Below are 18,053 nucleotides of genomic sequence, written 5' to 3'. Positions count from 1 at the left end.
TAAGACTACCATGAGGGCATGCTTGTCTGGGACAACGTGTTCACATGTTTGTAGCAGAACCAGCTCATGTTTTGGAGCTTGCTATCGTAGTTCATTCCCCGAGAATCTCGCAACGTCATCTCGTCGATTTGTGTTGCAAACTTTCATTTTTCTTCCTAAGACTCGATGAGTCTGGAATATCCTGACACCAACCAGATCTGAATCCCAGGGCAGATATGATGGTTGGAACATTTCCCAAGAACTATAATATTGGTCCCTCGATAACCGGTAAAGTGGATGTCGTGGCCAACACACCCAGCCGGAAGACCTATTATTGTAGTATCTTGTTTGAGGAAGTTGGCCACCTCCCCATAAGGATTTCGTAGGATTTACCTCCCTAGTTGTTCCTTATGGATTCTTGTGCTCCCGAAGTTCGACCTTTACTTGATGTTCTAGATACCAGACCGTTTCTATAAATGGGTTACACTAGCACATCAAGGAGAACATTAGAAGCGGAGTGCTAAATGTCTCTCGGTCGATCATCCAGATTTTGTTCCTTGGCTTCGCCAAGGGTGAAATCTGAGAAGGTGTTATCTTCCTTTGCATCTGCATCTTCCATCACCATTCATCATGGTAGTGAGTTGTGTTACCGGACCCTTGACACGGATGTTGGTAAAACCTTGATGATTGTGGAAATGCTCAAGTTCTTGGGAGCACGCACAAGCGCTACGTGTTATCATCGGCACTAACCGGGTTTGCTCTCAGTTTCCTCGGCAATGCTATGACCTTTTCAAACAGTGAATTCACTCTTTATTGTTGGGTTCTTCCCCAGTTACCAGAATCATTCCTAGCATTTGCATTTTGTTCCCAGCTTGCACCACCAATGTGCCATTCTACCATGGGTCTCTTCCATTTCCGGTGATAAGCAAACTCATCCATTACGTTGTCTTCAACAAGGTAATCCACATCATCCAAGTCCGAGTATGCCATTCTACCGACCCCCTCCAAACGATCGCTCGAGAATTGTCTTAGGCTGGTTCAAAGAGTTTCAATGATCTATGAATCAAAAGTAATTCTTTTTGCCACTTAAGGAAATATCTCTACGAGTCACCTTCCCTAAGGTGTATCGTTATGGTATTATGGCAACTCAACTCCTCGCTACGTGGACAATCGTTTACCACCTTCTTAGGTGTGGAATCGTTGTCTACCTAGTGAACCTTCGTCATCCGTTTCTTTCCACCCCTCTTGATGTGTATCTCGTGTCTAAACCCGAGAGATGGTCCTATGTCTCATTCCGTGAGTTGTTCGATCTTCGAGAAGATCGACCCTTCCAGGGTCTTTCCTTTCCCCTCGTGGTCATGATAGCTGGAGTTCTCAGAGCAAGACGACAAGACAAAGTTGGTGTTCAAATCAACGTTCATTTGAAGTGCAACCTGGATCGTGAAGATTGTGCTAGTTTGCGTTCCCCTTTCACCCTGCCCTACGCTTGAATCTCGAGACGAGATTCTTGTTTAGTGGGGGTCAGTTGTCACATCCCTAGCTGCTGGTAGTGCTCTAGGCTAGCTTCATGTTTGCATCATGTTTAAATTTTTGCCTAAAATTGAAATGGGGATGTTCAAACCCTAGCATTAAATCAACTCAACTAGGGTGAATTAAAATCTTTTCAATAAACCCAAAAGGTTCCTAAGAAAAGTTCATGATTTCTGGTTAAGGTGGAAACCTCTGCCAAAAATGATGATTATATTCTTAGGTCATTTTTGGATTTTTGAATTAAATCATATTGTATTTGACTTTGAGCATTTAAATACTATAAATAATTTAAATGCTCAAATAAATGTTGGAAATTGATAAGGGTCACTGAAATAATTCAGAAAGTACCCATAATTATTTCCAGGATTTTATAAAATGATTTGATATTTTAAAACAAATCAAAAACAAATTGCAGAAATAGAAAAATATAAAACAGAATAGAAATAAAAGAGAGGAGAGAAACCTTACCTGGACCTTACCTGGCAGCCACCCACAGCCCAACACTGTGCAGCCCACGCAGGCCCAGCCCACCTCCTTCCCCCCTTGTCCTCTTCCTCCTCTGCCAGGAGGACGAACAGAGGCGAGGCGTGGCGCTCGCCGACGCTGCCTCGGCCACCTCCTGCTTCCCCCCCTAGCCACCTCCTGCTTCCTCTCGTTGCCCTGGACCCCGTCCGCGACGCCACGCACCCCCCCAGGCCTCTCACTCTCTCCCCGAGCTCCTCTCCTCCTCTGGCTCTCTCGCGCGCAGCCACCGAACACACCCGCCGCCGCCGACGAGCTCTCTCGTGGCCACCGGCCACCCCTAGCCTCTCCGACACACCCACGAGCTCCGCCTCGACCCCCTCCTTCCTCCCCACCGACCCACGGCCCTCCGGAAGCCCTGCAACGCCGCCACCATCGCCGTTCCGTCGCCGGCCACCGAAGCTCCCCTCCGTCGATTCGCCGGACCCCGTGCCTCCCCTGCCTCGCCAGCAGCACCAGAAGAACCGCGGTGAGCCCTCGACCCGATTCCCTCTCTCCCCGTGCCCCACCTCCCTCTCTAGCTAGCCCCACCACTTTGCCCGAGAATCTCTCGCCGCCGGCCATGGCGTGGCCGTGGCCACAGCCACCCCAGCTCGTATCCGAGCCCACTGACGTGCTCACCATGATCTCAGGAGTCTGTAGCACGCCCCAGCTCCTCCTGCCGTGCTCCCTAACCCCGACCCCGAGATTGCCCGAACTCCGGCAGCCGCAAAAGAGGTCGCCGCCGGCAGCTCCGGCCACCCCAGCCTCCGCCACCGCCACCGTTGGATGCGCCACTCCACCCTCTCCCCGTAGCTGCTTCCTGCGCGCCAAAAGAGCCCCTGTAGTTGGTTTCCGACGCGCACCACCGCGTCTGGCCTCGCCGGCGTCAAGCCGCCGGTGGGTTTGACCACGTTGACCACGGTGGGACCCCCCCCCCTCTCTGGGTCGATGACAGGTGGGGCCAGCCCCCCCTGTTAATTAGTTTAACTATTTTATCTTAACTACCCCCTCTGCTGACACTGACAGGTGGGCCCCCGCCATCAGGTGATGAGCTTAAGCTAATCACCACCTAATCTAACCCCAGAGCCACTGACATGTGGGCCCTAGTGCCCTAATCTTTAATTAAATTAAACTAACCCCCCTGTCTAACCTGTGTCACTGACGTGTGGCCCCCACACGTCAGGTTTGACCCGGGGCAGCCCTGTTGACTTGCTGATGCAAGCATGACGCAGTGCTGATGTCATAACTCATTTTCTGGATTTAAAAATAATCAGGAAATTCCAGAAAATGCCTAAAACTTCAATAAATCATAGAAATTCAACCGTAACTCCAAATTAAATAAATCATATATGAAAAATTATCAGAAAAATTCAAGGAATCCATCTGTACCATTTTCATGCATGTTAGAACAACTTATAGGTGCTGTTTAGCACAAATCATATAAAGGGCATTTAAATATCCACATATGGAGTTTAAATTTGAATCTTGTATTCAAACCAACCCCATTTAACTTGTTGCCAGTTGCATTAACTCAAAACACCAGCATGTTGCCATGTCATAGCATGCATCATATTGTGCATTGCATTGATTGTGTTTCCTTCTGTTTGCCGGTGTTGTTCCCCCTCGATAGACGTTGTATCGATGATGTGATCGTTGACACTGATGAAGACTCAATGTTATCTTCAGAAGTGCCAGGCAAGCAAAACCCCCTTGTTCATTCCGATACAATCCTACTCTCTCGCTCCTGCTCTCTTTTACTGCATTAGGAAAACACCGATTCATCTGTTACTTGCTGCGGTAGCTGAACCCCTTTATCCTCTGCATGACCTGTCATTCCACAGTAAATAGATGAAACCCACTAGCATGAGTAGGAGTTGTTTGAGCCCTGTTGTGCCTACTCATTCATGCTTGTTTGTCATGCCTGCTACTGCTTAGAGTTGAGTCGGGTCTGATTCATCGGGGATGAATCAGAGGTGTGTGAACATGTCCTACGGTGTGTGAGCTAAGCGTGTGAACACGATTTGGTAAAGGTAGCGGTGAGAGGCCATGTAGGAGTACATGGTGGGTTGTCTCATTGCAGCCGTCCTCAGGAACTGAGTTCTGTGTTTGTGATCCATGATTCAGCTACTACCACGCATTGGGCCCGAAACCAATGGACCCTCTCGGCTTCTTAATCACCCTTGTCCTCTGTCCAGGAGTTGCAAGTAGTTTCTGGTGTTTGTAGTATGCTGGAGGCCGTGGGCAGCGCTGACCGTAGGGGTGGGCTGTGATGCAGTAGGCACGTGGCACGGTGTACCGGGCGCCCGTTTGGTGTCTCGGGAACCCTGTTCACATCGTTTGGGGCTGTGAGCGAAACTCCGGCCGGATCTCCTCATGGATGGAACCCGAATAGGCGATAAACCTGGACTAGAGACTTAGGTGATTAGGTAGGTCGTGGCCGACACCCACGTTGGGCTTCCGCTTGAAGGTTGCCGAGTACATGTCGTGTAAACGGCGGTAAGTGGTGAGAGCGTGTGTGAAGAAGTACACCCCTGCAGGGTTAACCTAATCTATTCGAATAGCCGTGTCCGCGGAAAAGGACTTCTGGGTTGCTTATATCAGTTCATAGACAAGTGAAAGTGGATACTCTAAAATACGCAAGATAAGCGTGAGTGCTATGGATGGCGTTCTCGTAGGGAGACGGGAGCGGTTCCATAGTGGTGTATTGGTTGGTGAATATGTGGACTCGTGTGCGCCACCTCAAAAGAGTTACTTGCAGTTGTAGTTCAGGATAGCCACCGAGTCAAAGCTGGCTTGCTGCAGTTAAACCCCACCATCCCCTTTGTTGATAACGATGCATATGTAGATAGTTCTGATGTAAGTCTTGCTGGGTACATTTGTACTCACGTTTGCCTATTTTATGTTTTTGCAGAGAGACTTCAGTCTCACTAGTAGTTCCACGTGGACTTCGACGTTTAGCTTGATACCTCAGCTACGATCTTGTGCCCTCGGCAGGATCTGATAGATAGTCAGGCTTCTCAGCCTTTTTCATTTATAGATGTCTGTACCCAGACATGATAGCTTCCGCTTGTGCTTTGACTTGTATGCTCTGATTGTTGGGTCATGAAACCCCTGTTTGTAATATCTCGCTCCTCGGAGCCTATTGAATAGATTACTTGAGTCATAGAGTCATGTTGTGATGCCATGTTGTATTTGCACATATCGAGCATATTGTGTGTATGTTATTGAAATGCTTGGTATGTGTGGGATCTGACCATCTAGTTGTTTATCTTTAGTAGCCTCTCTTACGGGGAAATGTCTCCTAGTGTTTCCACCGAGCCATGGTGGCTTGCTACTGCTCCGGAACACTTAGGCTGGCCGGCATGTGTCCTTCTTCGTTCCTGTGTCTGTCCCTTCGGGGAAATGTCACGCATTGAGTACCGGAGTCCTGTTAGCCCGCTACAGCCCGGTTTACCGGAGTCCTGCTAGCCCAGTGCTACAGCCCGGACCCACTTGCTGATGACCGACACGTTCGATGTTGGGTCATGGATGCCTGTCCCTGTAAGTCTGTGCCACTTTGGGTTTACGACTAGCCATGTCAGCCCGGGCTCTTTATCATATGGATGCTAGCGACACTATTATATACGTGAGCCAAAATGCGCAAACGGTCCCGGGCAAAGGTAAGGCGACACCGTGGGGATACCGTGCGTGAGGCCGCAAAGTGATATGAGGTGTTACCGGCTAGATCGATGTGACATTGAGTCGGGGTCCTGACATAAATCGTCACCAACATCGCCGCCCCACAGATTACGCGGAGCGGGCACACCGACATCGCCGCACAGTCACTTCTTCAAGCCAGCATTGATCACGTCACAAGCTACGACCTGCATCGGCATGGCCGAACTGTTGCTTCATCGAGCCGATGTCCATCACGCCGAACTACTTCAACACCTCGGCTGACACATCTCCTCATCGACCTGCTCCATGTCCTCGCCTGGACTGAGGACTTCGCCATCTCTTCATCAACTTACTTCAGAGACTTCGGCGTCACCAGCCGACCAGCTTCATCACATTAGCTGGACCACGGGCTTCGCTATGGCGAGCCAACCTTTGTCAGGATCGCCATGCCATCGCTTCATCACCTATCAGGCAATGGGTGTGCGGATCGAGTCCCAATTTTGGGAGTAACCTTTCTTCGGACCGCTACAACAAATAAACCAGGTGCTATTAATCCCAGCAATTTTTGCTTGTTTGGGTTTATTTTTCCCAAGGAATTATTACTCTGCTTTGTTCCATCATCTATACACAGGCCTATCAAATGATGGCCGCATTAACGACGGTCGCGTGGTGGTTCGGTCAGTTTCCGTACATAGTTCGGCGAACGCCGTATCTGGAACTTGGACCGACCTGTGAATTCGGGCTTTGCCACGCCTTTACCACATAACGCCCTGCATCGACATTGACCTCGACGCTCAGGCCATATCTCTCTCATTATTTACTTCACTTGTACTAAACAAGTAGAAGAATTTATATATATATATATACATTATTATCTTTATTTGTCATTACTTTTTGGTTTGCACTATTTTTTCTGTGCAGCCAATTGACTCGGACGGAGCCGCGTTGTCGCCTCCTTCAACCGAATTGTGTTGTCGCCTTGGCACGCCGACCTGCTCCATTACCGCGGCTGGACTGAGGGCCTCATCTTCTCGGAGTGCCGAACTCTCGGCTCGGCCACCTGGGGACCAGCCTGAGAGGCTGGAACCTTGTCCCGCATCAAGCTCGGACCGCGTCATCAATGCCGAACACATTAACTAAGCTAAGTCGCTCTCATGCTCAAATACTTTCAGTTTTAAACTTTGTTCGGTTCGACCAAGCATTATACTTTTTTGGCAAAAAGTTGCTTGTGAAAAACTTCCCTGTCCAAACTTTGTTTGTGACACACAAATTCAAATAACCCGTTTAATTGGGGGCTCCCTTGCTGGAGCTTTTCCTCTTGCATATGAATACACTTGTACGGCTTCGTTCCTTGTTTGTGTATTACGCCACAATATGCACCATATTGACCTAAGCGACTTGCAAAGTGGGTTGCCTGGCTCCTGTGCTTACCCCTATGTTCCCGATTGTTCGGCTAGGGAGTAAAGGGAGCACCTCTGCGATTGTCCCGACCGGTTCTTCCGAGCTCTGACCTCAGACTAGGTGAAGCCGAAAGCCAGCGCTCTTATTGTTATTCAATTATGGTCGGCACACAACGGAACTCATGAGTACAAAAAATCTATTGCACAAGTCTCATATTAACAATGAGCACCGAAGAAAGGTATCGGTGGGGGTACTATTTTCTTCGAAGATGCTTCTTACACTTTGTCAGTAATATAGCATAAGTTCCCTGAGCGCGCTTTGTCTGTTACAGCCTTATGACCTGATTGCCTGGTTATCGGAAACACCGTCGGTATTCTTGACAGGTGGAGTACATAACACTTTTTGGTCCTTAACCGAAGAGGGAGAAGCCGACGGTCGGTTAAGACACGTTTAAAGTTCGAGTGAACATAGATATGATATAAGTACTTCGGTACATACAATCATTCTTTTTCCCAAGTCACTCAGGGGCTCTTAAATTTATATGAGCTATTTTATAATAAGTGTTCTTCTTCCTAGTCGTTGCAAAGTTTTTTTCTATCACTCCTTTTTTCGACGCAAGTGTGTGGTCAATAGCCCGATTTCCCTCTCATCCACCTTCGGGATAGGAGGTTGAAGCCGTAGGCTGACCCGCTTGAAGTCTTGAGATAGGATGTGTCATGTTAAAGCACGATAGAAGCACAATTTTTTTCTCTAAGACCGATTTTCGGATTGGCACCGAACACTTGATCTTGTTCGGATGTCAAGTTTTTACTGACGTTTCTTGGTTTTCCAAGTTTATGGCACTTTTAAACTATTTGTGTGTTTTCCGCATAAGTCTCGCAGTGCAATGTCGGACACCTTTAGAGATTCGGCAAAAATTCTTGGATATTGCTATATATGTATCAGTTTCGAATTGTGTCTTCGGTCAATGGTTGGGTTGCCCGGCTCTTGTGCTTGCCTCCTATGTTCCCTTTTGTTCGGCTAGGTGTGCAAAAGGAGAACCACTGTGATTGTGCTTCCAGCTCGCATGGTTAAGCACCTCAGTGGAGAAAGCCGAAAACTGACTGCACAATAAAAACATAAACCGGTCAGCGATCCGATGACTATATTAAATGACGGGCCGTTCATAACATTGTCCGAAGTGTTTACGACTTGACCTAGGCTGTCGCCGAACACTAAACAGGGGGCTACTTGCTGGCCTCCCAACTTTAAGCTCCTATGACTAAGTGAAGGTCATCAAGCCCGCATATCTGATTGCCTCGTTTCTGCCAACACAACCGCCTTCGGGCACCGATACATCGGCTAAGGGTTGTTTTGTTATTTCGGAAACACCCTGTGTAGCATCTACAAGGGGGTAGAAGCCGACGATGGGCCACTTTTAGATTATAAACGGTCACAACGGAAGTGAAAATTTGGGTTCATTTAGACCACAGAGTTTGGAAGCTTTCCCCAAACTAAATCCTCAGTATTTTCCTCCCACATTGATCGGAGCTGAGGTTTCATGATCATGCTTAGCATGACAACCCAAAGAAAAGAACCGACAGTGGGACTATTTTCTTTGGACGATGTTTCTTATGTTAAATAATAATATAACATGTCTCTCTGCGTACCTTTGTTTATAAAACCGTATGGCCGGATTGCCTTGTTTGCCAAAAATCTTTGCCCTCATAAAGGCTTTATAAAGTGGGACAAACACTCCCCGGCTATTGGCCGAGGAGGTTGAAGCCGATGGCCAGTCAACAAAGTTTTGTACAATGTGGATCTGAGCATTAATGATGTAAAGTACTTGGATACATAGAATCATTACACATAATTTGTGATTTTACTTTGGACATCGATCCTTAATTCGGCCACCCGTTCCCACATTAAGGCTCGGGGGCTACTGGGCTCCGTGCTTATTATTTACAAATATTAAAGGGGTACATCGATCTCATGATCTGGTGTCGCCACCTGACCAGTGTCTCGGGGGCTACTGCACTGCTTGTCCAATGCAGAAAATTTAAAGTGCAATATAGTTTTCGAGGAGATTATTATCCTCAGGTTGGTCGGCCGCACCCAACCTAAGTCTCGATGACTTTGCACACCGCGTTTCTATTCCTATGTATGTTGCCGAGCTAGGAGTTGATCCTCAGGCCAATTTCGCGCATCGACCTGAGTCTCGGGGGCAAATAGGATCAGCGGTTTCATGTTTTCCTTCAGGTGCATCTCAGGTTTTAGACCGACGCACACACCTTGAGCGCTACTAGCTATATATCTCGGCAGAGAATAAATCGCACTAATCAAAAAATCAGCCCACAGTCAGGGATGGTGCACCACCTCAGAAGCAGTCCGACATTAAGCTCGGGCGCTAGTGGCTGGCTCCATAGATGGCATTTCCGGCATTAAGCTCGGCTAAACTCCTTCAACTTTTTGAACCCAGATGATCTATGACATCTCGGGTATAGTCCGGCGTTGGAGCTCGGATACAGTCCGGCGTTGGAGCTTGGACACAGTCCGGCGTTAGAGCTTGGATACATTCCGGCGTTGGAGCTCGGAAGCAGTCCGGCGTTGGTGCTTGGCTGCAAAAGATACCTCGAATGCAATCCGGCGTTGGAGCTCGGATGCAAGAGGACACTGCCGCCCGGGAATAACTTCAAACCTGAGGTGTGGCATAATAATAACAAGGCATTGATAAAGGCCGGAAACTTAAAGGGGCTCCTCGAATACCCGACATATAAACTCTTCGGATTTACTTCGTGATCCTCAAGATCGGAGATGAGAAGATTTGTTGAACCAGTTTTCAAGACTGACGACTGAAGATGAAGAACAGTTCGGAAGAATCGAGGAGCATCCCCAACTTGAAGACCGGTTCAGTGGGCTACTGACGGTGTCCTGGACTAGGGGGTACTCACCACGTCGTCCCCTGATCAGTTAGATTGGGCCGAGGACCCCCATGGCCGTATACTCATGGGCCAGTTCGGACAGTTGCCGCATAAAAGGAAGATTCCACAAGACTTGGTGATCAAGACAAGGACTCCTCCCCCATCGGCGTATTCGGCTAGGACTCTAGTTACCCTAGGCCTATGGTACATTATATAAACCGAGGCCAGGCTAGTTGATAGATTAGGACATTACTCATCATGCCTCTAGGGTTTAGACCACAACATATGATCTCGGGGTAGATCAACTCTTGTAACCCCTATACTCATTATAGTCAATCAAGCAGCATGTAGGGTATTATCTCATCAAGAGAGCCCGAAGCTGGGTAAAATCTCGTGTTCATGTTACCATCGATCCTAAGACGCACAGCTTGGGACCCCCTACCCGAGATCCGCCGGTTTTGACACCGACAGCGGGAGCCGCCGCCAAGTTGGTGCCGCGCGGCTCGGTGATGTAGAACCACCCCAACTGCCACCCTTTAACGGTCTCCACGAAGGAGCCTTCGGGCCAGGTGACATTGGGCATCTTGCCCACCATGGCGCCTCCACACTCTACTTGTTGGACGCTCACCACCTTCGGCTTCACATTGAAGGTTTTCAGCCATAGCCCAAAGTGAGGTGGGATGCGTAGGAAGGCCTCACACACGAAAATAAATGCCGAGATGTTGAGGATGGAAGTGGGGGCCAGATCATGAAAGTCCAGCCCGTAGTAGAACATGAGTCCACGGAAGAACGGGTGGAGAGGGAATCCCAGCCCACGGACGAAGTGTGGGAGGAACACCACCCTCTCCTGGGGCTCCGGGGTGGGGACGATCTGTCCCTTTGCCGGAAGTCGATGAGCGATTTCCGGGGCCAAGTACCCGACCTCCCAGAGCTTCTTGATGTCCTTCTCCTTAACGGAGATGCCATCCACTTGCCTCCTGCTCCGGATCCGGACATGATTGGAGTGCTTTTTTGGGCGGAGAAGGCGAGAGCTTGGGCGCTAGAGCTCGAGAATGGATGGGCAGAGGAAGGAGAAGGCGTGGGTGGAAAAAGGTGAATCCTTATCCCTTTATAAAGGCAGTAAAAATCATGTGCCTCCCCACTCGCCTATTCCCCAAGCGCCGTGCTGATGGCACAGTTGGGTTACCCATGCCCGTATTGATGAGAATCCCGTGATAAGGGGACATGATCTCTGCTTTGACAAGACATGCCAATGAAACCGCACCTTGAAATATGGAGCAGCGGGCTAAGAAATGGTTCAAATAATGACCGGGCGTTGGCATGATGTCACGCTGCAAAAAGTTGTCAGCGGATTGGACTCGTGGAATACTATACTCTCTACGGTTGTGTGTGGTATTTGTTTTGCAGATCCGGACATGTTTTTGGTCCGAAGACTATTGTGGAGTAATCGGAGAAGGAACCCGCCTTGCAATGCTGAAGACAATCTACGCGTCGGACTCATCGTCATTCAAGCCCGGTTCAGGGGCTACTGAGGGAGTCCTGGACTAAGGGGTCCTCGGACAGCCGGACTATATGCATGGGCCGGACTGTTGGACTATGAAGATACAAGATAGAAGACTTCTTCCCATGTCCAGATGGGACTCTCCTTTGCGTGGAAGGCAAGCTTGGAGATTCAGATATGTGGATTCCTTTCTCTATAACCGACTTTGTGTAACCCTAGCCCCCTCTGGTGTCTATATAAACCGGAAGGTTTAGTCCGTAGAGACAACTACAATCATAATCATAGGCTAGCTTCTAGGGTTTAGCAATTACAATCTCGTGGTAGATCAACTATTGTAATACTCATATTCATCAAGATCATTTAAGCAGGAAGTAGGGTATTACCTCCATAGAGAGGACCTGAACCTGGGTAAACATTGTGTCCCCCGCCTCTTGTTACCATTAGCCTTAGACGCACAGTTCGGGACCCCCTACCCAAGATCCGCCGGTTTTGACACCAACAGTCACCCCCAACGCAGAGGAGTGTAATGCACTAAGCAATGTTTGCTTAAGAGGCAGATCATTGCCTATGTAAATTCTTCCTTTATGTCTAACGATGCCCCCTTGCAAAGAATTATGATCTGCTTCATGACCAGGAATAACCGACAGCTATTCCAATGTCTTTTTACATGAACTATCCTTCTGGTATGAGTTCACTACTTCCTCACTCCACTTTGGAGTAACCAAGGAAATGGCCATAAGAGAGTGTTTCCTTGATAGTGCATCAGCCACTAAGTTTTATTTTGCTTTCTTATATTCGATAAGAAAGTCATATTCCAGAAGTTTTAACATGAGCTTCTGTTGAATTTTTCCAATCACTTTTTGATAATTCATAAATTTCAGACTTTGGCGATCTATTTTTATGATCAACTGATTTCCTATCAAATAGTGCATCCATTTTTTTGAAGCTTCAATTATGGCAAGGGCCTCTTTCTCATATGTAGACAACAAACAGTTCTTTGGGTCGAGCACTGAGCTATAATAAGCCAAAGGCCTCCCTTGTTGCATGAGAATAGCTCCTATACCCTGACCTGAGGCATTCGTCTCTAACACAAAAGGAATGCTAAAGTTTGGAAGAGCCAGAACAGGAGCAGAAATCATGGCATGTTTAAGTTGGTTGAAGGCCATGTCATGTGTTGTGGACCACTGAAAATTTCCTTGTTTCAGCATATCATGTAGTGGCCTAGCAATCAGACCAAAGTGTTGCACAAACCTCCTGTGATAACCACACAACCCCAGGAAAGCTCTGAGTTGAGTAATCGTAGTAGGAGTAGGCCAATCTGCCACAACAGTAACTTTCTCTGGATTAGTAGACACTCTTTGCTCGTTAATGATATGACCCAAGTAATCCACTTGTTGAATAGCAAACAAGCACTTAGACAGTTTAACTGATAGCTGATGCTCTTTTAATAGGTCAAAGACAATCTTGAGGTGTTCTTGATGTTCCTCCAAACTTTTACTGAAGATTAATATATCATCGAAGAAAACCAGGATGAACTTCCTCAAATACTTGCCAAATATAGCATTCATTAAAGCTTGAAAAGTGCTTGGAGCATTTGAAAATCCAAAGGGCATAACCAAGTATTCAAAATGACCAAAGTGAGTCCTAAAAGCAGTTTTAGGTATATCTTCCTCACTCATTCGGATCTGATGATATCCTGATCTTAAATCTAGTTTGGTGAAGAATTTGGCTCCATGTAGTTCATCCAACAGGTCCTCGGTGACAGGAATAGGGAATTTATATTTGATAGTGATGGAATTTAAGTCCCTGAAATCAGTACATAATCTCCAAGTTGCATCTTTCTTGGGAACAACAATGATAGGAGAAGCAAAAGGACTCCAACTTGGCCTTATCACTTTGGACTTTAAAAGTTGTTGCACTTGTGTCTCCACTTCATCTCTATGTTTGTGTGGAATTATGTACTGCCTGATATTAGGGGGAGCAACATTTGGTTTGAGTGGGATTTTGTGATCACAACTCCTTTGTGGAGGTAATCCTTATGGTTCTGCAAAGACCTCAGGGTACTACTGCAAGATATGATCAACTTTAGGAGGAGTTGTATGATTTGCAGGTTTCTTAACAGTAACATCTCTGATGAGAAACAAAGCATATCCCATAGTACCAGCAGAAACCATGCCAGCTAATTCAGACCCTAGAATTTCAGTAGTTGCAGGAAAAGAATTGCAAGATGGAATAGTAACTTGATGTGTGCCATTCTTTTGAAGTATTATCTGTTTGTTTCCATAATCAAAGGAGACTGAGCTATGTTTATCCAAGAAATCACACCCAATAACTATATCATAATCGGGCAAATCCAAAACTCTAAAAGGATGCTCAAATTCTTCCTTGCCCATGTGAAAAGATGTGGCAGGAATATAAGCTCCAGACCATAAAACACCACCCCCAGCCATTGTTGCTGCTCTAGATTGATCTTTAATGATTGAGCAGTTTGTTGTGAGAGCAAAATTCAAATTCATAAAGGTAGAATTACTGCCAGAATCCACTAATGCCACAGCCTGTTTGCCTCCAATGTTAACTAACACAGATAATGTGCTCACTCTACTGGTGCTCATGGCCTGTAGAGACATATGCATACAATTTTCCTCGGTGTTTTGTGGATCTGGTTGTTCGGTCTCCAGCACCTCTTCCTGCTCAGTAACATATTCTTCTGGTTATTCCCCAGTGAGAAAGTTAATTACTAGAGCTTGTTTACATTTATGACCATGAAACCAAGCATCACCACACCTCCAACATTTACCAGATTCTCTTGCTCTCTGATTCACAGTTGGTAACTTCACTTATGTGCTCTTTTCTGCAGTTACTCCATGGTTCTTAAAATTACCAAATGCTTGCTTATTCTTGTCGAATGTCAATGGTGGGTAGGGCTTCCTCGCAGGAGTTGCTTGCTCTATATCAACAACTAACCAATATGCATCAGTTAGTGTCTCAGGTCTCGGTGGTCTAAGTTGAAACTTTATCATTGCCCTCATGCCATTGACATAACACTTTACAAACCACATTTCTGTCAGATTTGGGTTATCTTCTTGCACTTCAGGCATTAAATCCTCAAACTGATCAGTATATTCTGCAATAGATAAATTGTTGTGTTTGAAAGCATTGAATCTATCCACTAGATCATAAGTACTGGATGCAGAGAAACGATGCAACACTTCTGTGCAAAATTCAGACTAAGAGAGTTGTTTCTTCAAAATATATATCCTCCTTAACCAGACATTGTCCCTGCCAATGAAATACATCTGAGCCAATGGAATTTTGTACTCTGTTGGAGCTCCTGCCATCTGGAAATACTTCTCTGCTTGTCTAATCCAACCAGCTGGGTTTGTGCCATCAAACTTTGGGAATTCCAGCTTTGGTCCCTTAGTCATGGACTTAAGAAATTGAGCCCTCGTATCTCTTTCATAAGCTCTCAGGTAATCTTCCGATTGCAACCGACTTCTAGGCTGCTGAAGCTGTTGTTGCTGGTGAGACTTGACCGGACTGTACATCATGAGAAATTGCATTATCAAAACTAGGTGGAACCGAACGTCGGCCAGTGTTAATTGGAGGAAGTTCAGTTCCAGTGAGAGCAACACCTTGCCTCATTTTCTCCTAGTCAATAAGTGGTCTTGGTGGTACATCCTCTGCTTCCTTGTGCACCACTTCTGCTGCTGGTGCTTTTTCTCGTGACACTGCATTCTGACGATTGGAAGATGGAATCCCCGAGGTAGAGGTAGAAATGACACTCGGAGTTTTGAGCACCTCATTGATTGCAGTCAACTGACTTCCCAGTGCGGCCACTGCAGTTTGAACACCCGTAATCACTTTTGTCATGGCATCTTGTTTGGAGTTCGATGCTTGCACATCCTTGCGCAGCAGATCCACTTCTTCTCTGAGACCTGTAGTTTCTTCACGGTTGGCAAACACATCTTCCTTGAGCTGGAGCAGGTCAACCAGATCCGCCTCATCGATGCTCTGCTTCAAACGCCCCATGATCTGAACTTAGGAAAAGGAATTTTACGACCGCAACTTGGCGGCAACCCGTACCTGAAGAATAGATCCTTCCACCACCGTTGACAAACGCCTCCGAAACAGCACCTCTCTCGCTAGAACTTGGGATTTGACCACCGAAACAAGTTATTCCGGCAACCAGTTCCGCCTCGAGCTATCGTTGAATGTTCTACCGCCACCAACGCCGCCAATCACCGCCTCCAACAGCCCCACACACTCACCGTCGCCAACGCCCGCCAACACCGCCGCCGCCACCGCTGGGAAATTGGGTGGGAAAGGGAGGGAAAAGTTTCAACACGTCACCGCGCGATCTCGCCGCCAAGGAAACGCCTGGCTCATGATACCAATTGTCACACCCTTGAGGAAATCAGAAGAGGATTCGATCTACGATTTAGGGTTTATGGCGGAATTAGGGATCAATGGTAGTCACGCAAGGAGGAATTATATAGCAGTATTAGGTAGTTGTAAAGTGTACAGATAAAGTGATTTGATCACTTATAGAAAATGACACGCCCACGCAGGGGACTTGGCTGGCTGTTATATAGCCCTCAACAAGAGAAGTAACTAACGCTACAATAGTAAAAGTAACTAACGGCGAGTTGTGAGAGCCGTTGGATTTAGAACTTGAAGACACTAAAGTGATTTGATCACTGATAGAAAATGACATGCCCACGCAGGGGACTTGGCTGGCTGTTATATAGCCCTCAACAAGAGAAGTAACTAACGCTACAATAGTAAAAGTAACTAACGGCGAGTTGTGAGAGCCGTTGGATTTAGAACTTGAAGACACTTCAGCACCGTCCGATAACTGAATCCATCCACGCCCATAAGCTGCTTGACAAGTGGCTGCCGCGCAAGGAGAGATAAACGGCATAGAGCAGCCAGGCCTGCCGAAGGCGGTGAGCCCAACGACGGGAGAGTGGTGTCCGCCGCGGCCGGAATGGCAAGCAATGCTACCGCCTATCGCATCGGTCGCACTTGGAGGATGCGTGATTTACTCTTCATGGAATTATGGGTTAATTGACCGGGTTGGAGATTTGCTAACAAATATGACCGTAGGATTAAAGAAGAATCAGCAATGCAGGAATGGTGTGGCAAAAGTTTCCTATCAGGCTTCAGATAGGAAGGGTTTCCCAAAATTATCTCAGGCTTCTTGTGGTCTTAAAGCATGAGTAATCATTTTGAAAAAGGATGCAGTGAGGCCTCAAAACTTTGGCTAATGATGTCTTTAATATTTAAATTAATTGTGATGCAAAGTAGCTTTATAATACCAATTTCGTCAGGTTTTATATAAATAGTACTCCCTCCGTTAACAAATATAAGATATTTTGAATATTTCAATATGGTCTACATACGAACATGATATAAACACGCTTCAGCATCGGATGAGTGGACAAATACACTAAAACATGTTTATATACATCCGATTCACAAAAAAGTTAGAACATATTATATTTGCAAACAGAGGGAGTATATAGCATCAGAAGACAGAGATAAAAAAAATGACATTGTGAATACCGTTTCAATCCGTGAAAGAGGGAAAAAAATTCATGGTCCAGCATTAAAAAGTGGAGCAGCTCTCTCTTATCCTTTGTTTAAAGAGGAGCATGTGGCAGATGATATTTGGGAGATAAAGAAACTCTAGTGGAATAAGAGAAGTTCCCGCGGAAGTGTCAGTTCTTAGGAGGCATCTTTATCTTACTGCTATAAAAACCATGAGTTGGGTTTTGAGACAAGTCATCGTGGCTATTCAATAATTCAATGGATTTGGGGTTTTATCTTGTTTATTTGTGATTTCCTGCCTAGTAATCCTCTAATCATGTAGGATTTAAAACCCATGCAAGGTCATCTTACAGCAACTCTAGCAGACCCCGCAAAACACAAACCTGCAAACTCGGTTTACAGTTCGCTCGTTGCCTCGGATACGGGTCGAAAACCTCCGCTAAAGAACAAAAACCTCAAATGGAACTGTAAATTTTAAATTCAAGACTTCGCGGGAGAAACAGAACAAGTTCATAGTTCTTGATTCATCATACATAGTTCATACATGCACTAAATTTACACTAATAGCTAGGGGGAAATGCGGCCACCGTACCCTATAGCCCAAAATTGGCTCACCAGAACCATTCGGGTGCGGCGGCAACGCTGCGTCGGCTGACATCCTCACTTGTTGTCGTCGGAGACGAGGTCGATATAGATGTTGTCATGCGCCTTCTTCTCGCGGCACCATGCGTCTTGGTTCTCGACGAACTCCTTCACGCGCCCGTGCCTGAGGACGTCGTCGAGGTTCACAAGCGACAGCCGGCGCTGCTCCTCCTCCTCCTCCTCCCGCGCGCTGCATTCCATGATTGCCCGGTCGAAGATTTTTGCCTCGGCCGGGGGAAGGAAATCCTCTGACCCGATGATGCCAGCGCCCCGCAGCACCGGCTCCGCGTCGAGCTCCCGCTTCACCATGCAGAAAGGCGGGAGATCCATCAGCTCCCTTTTCACCGATGTGAGGCTCGATGTGCAAGGACCACCACCAACCCCCTCCC

The sequence above is a fragment of the Triticum dicoccoides genome, chromosome 5B (assembly GCF_002162155.2).
Source record: "Triticum dicoccoides isolate Atlit2015 ecotype Zavitan chromosome 5B, WEW_v2.0, whole genome shotgun sequence".
Classification (NCBI taxonomy): domain Eukaryota; kingdom Viridiplantae; phylum Streptophyta; class Magnoliopsida; order Poales; family Poaceae; genus Triticum; species Triticum dicoccoides.
Note: the sequence above shows the minus strand (reverse complement) of the source record.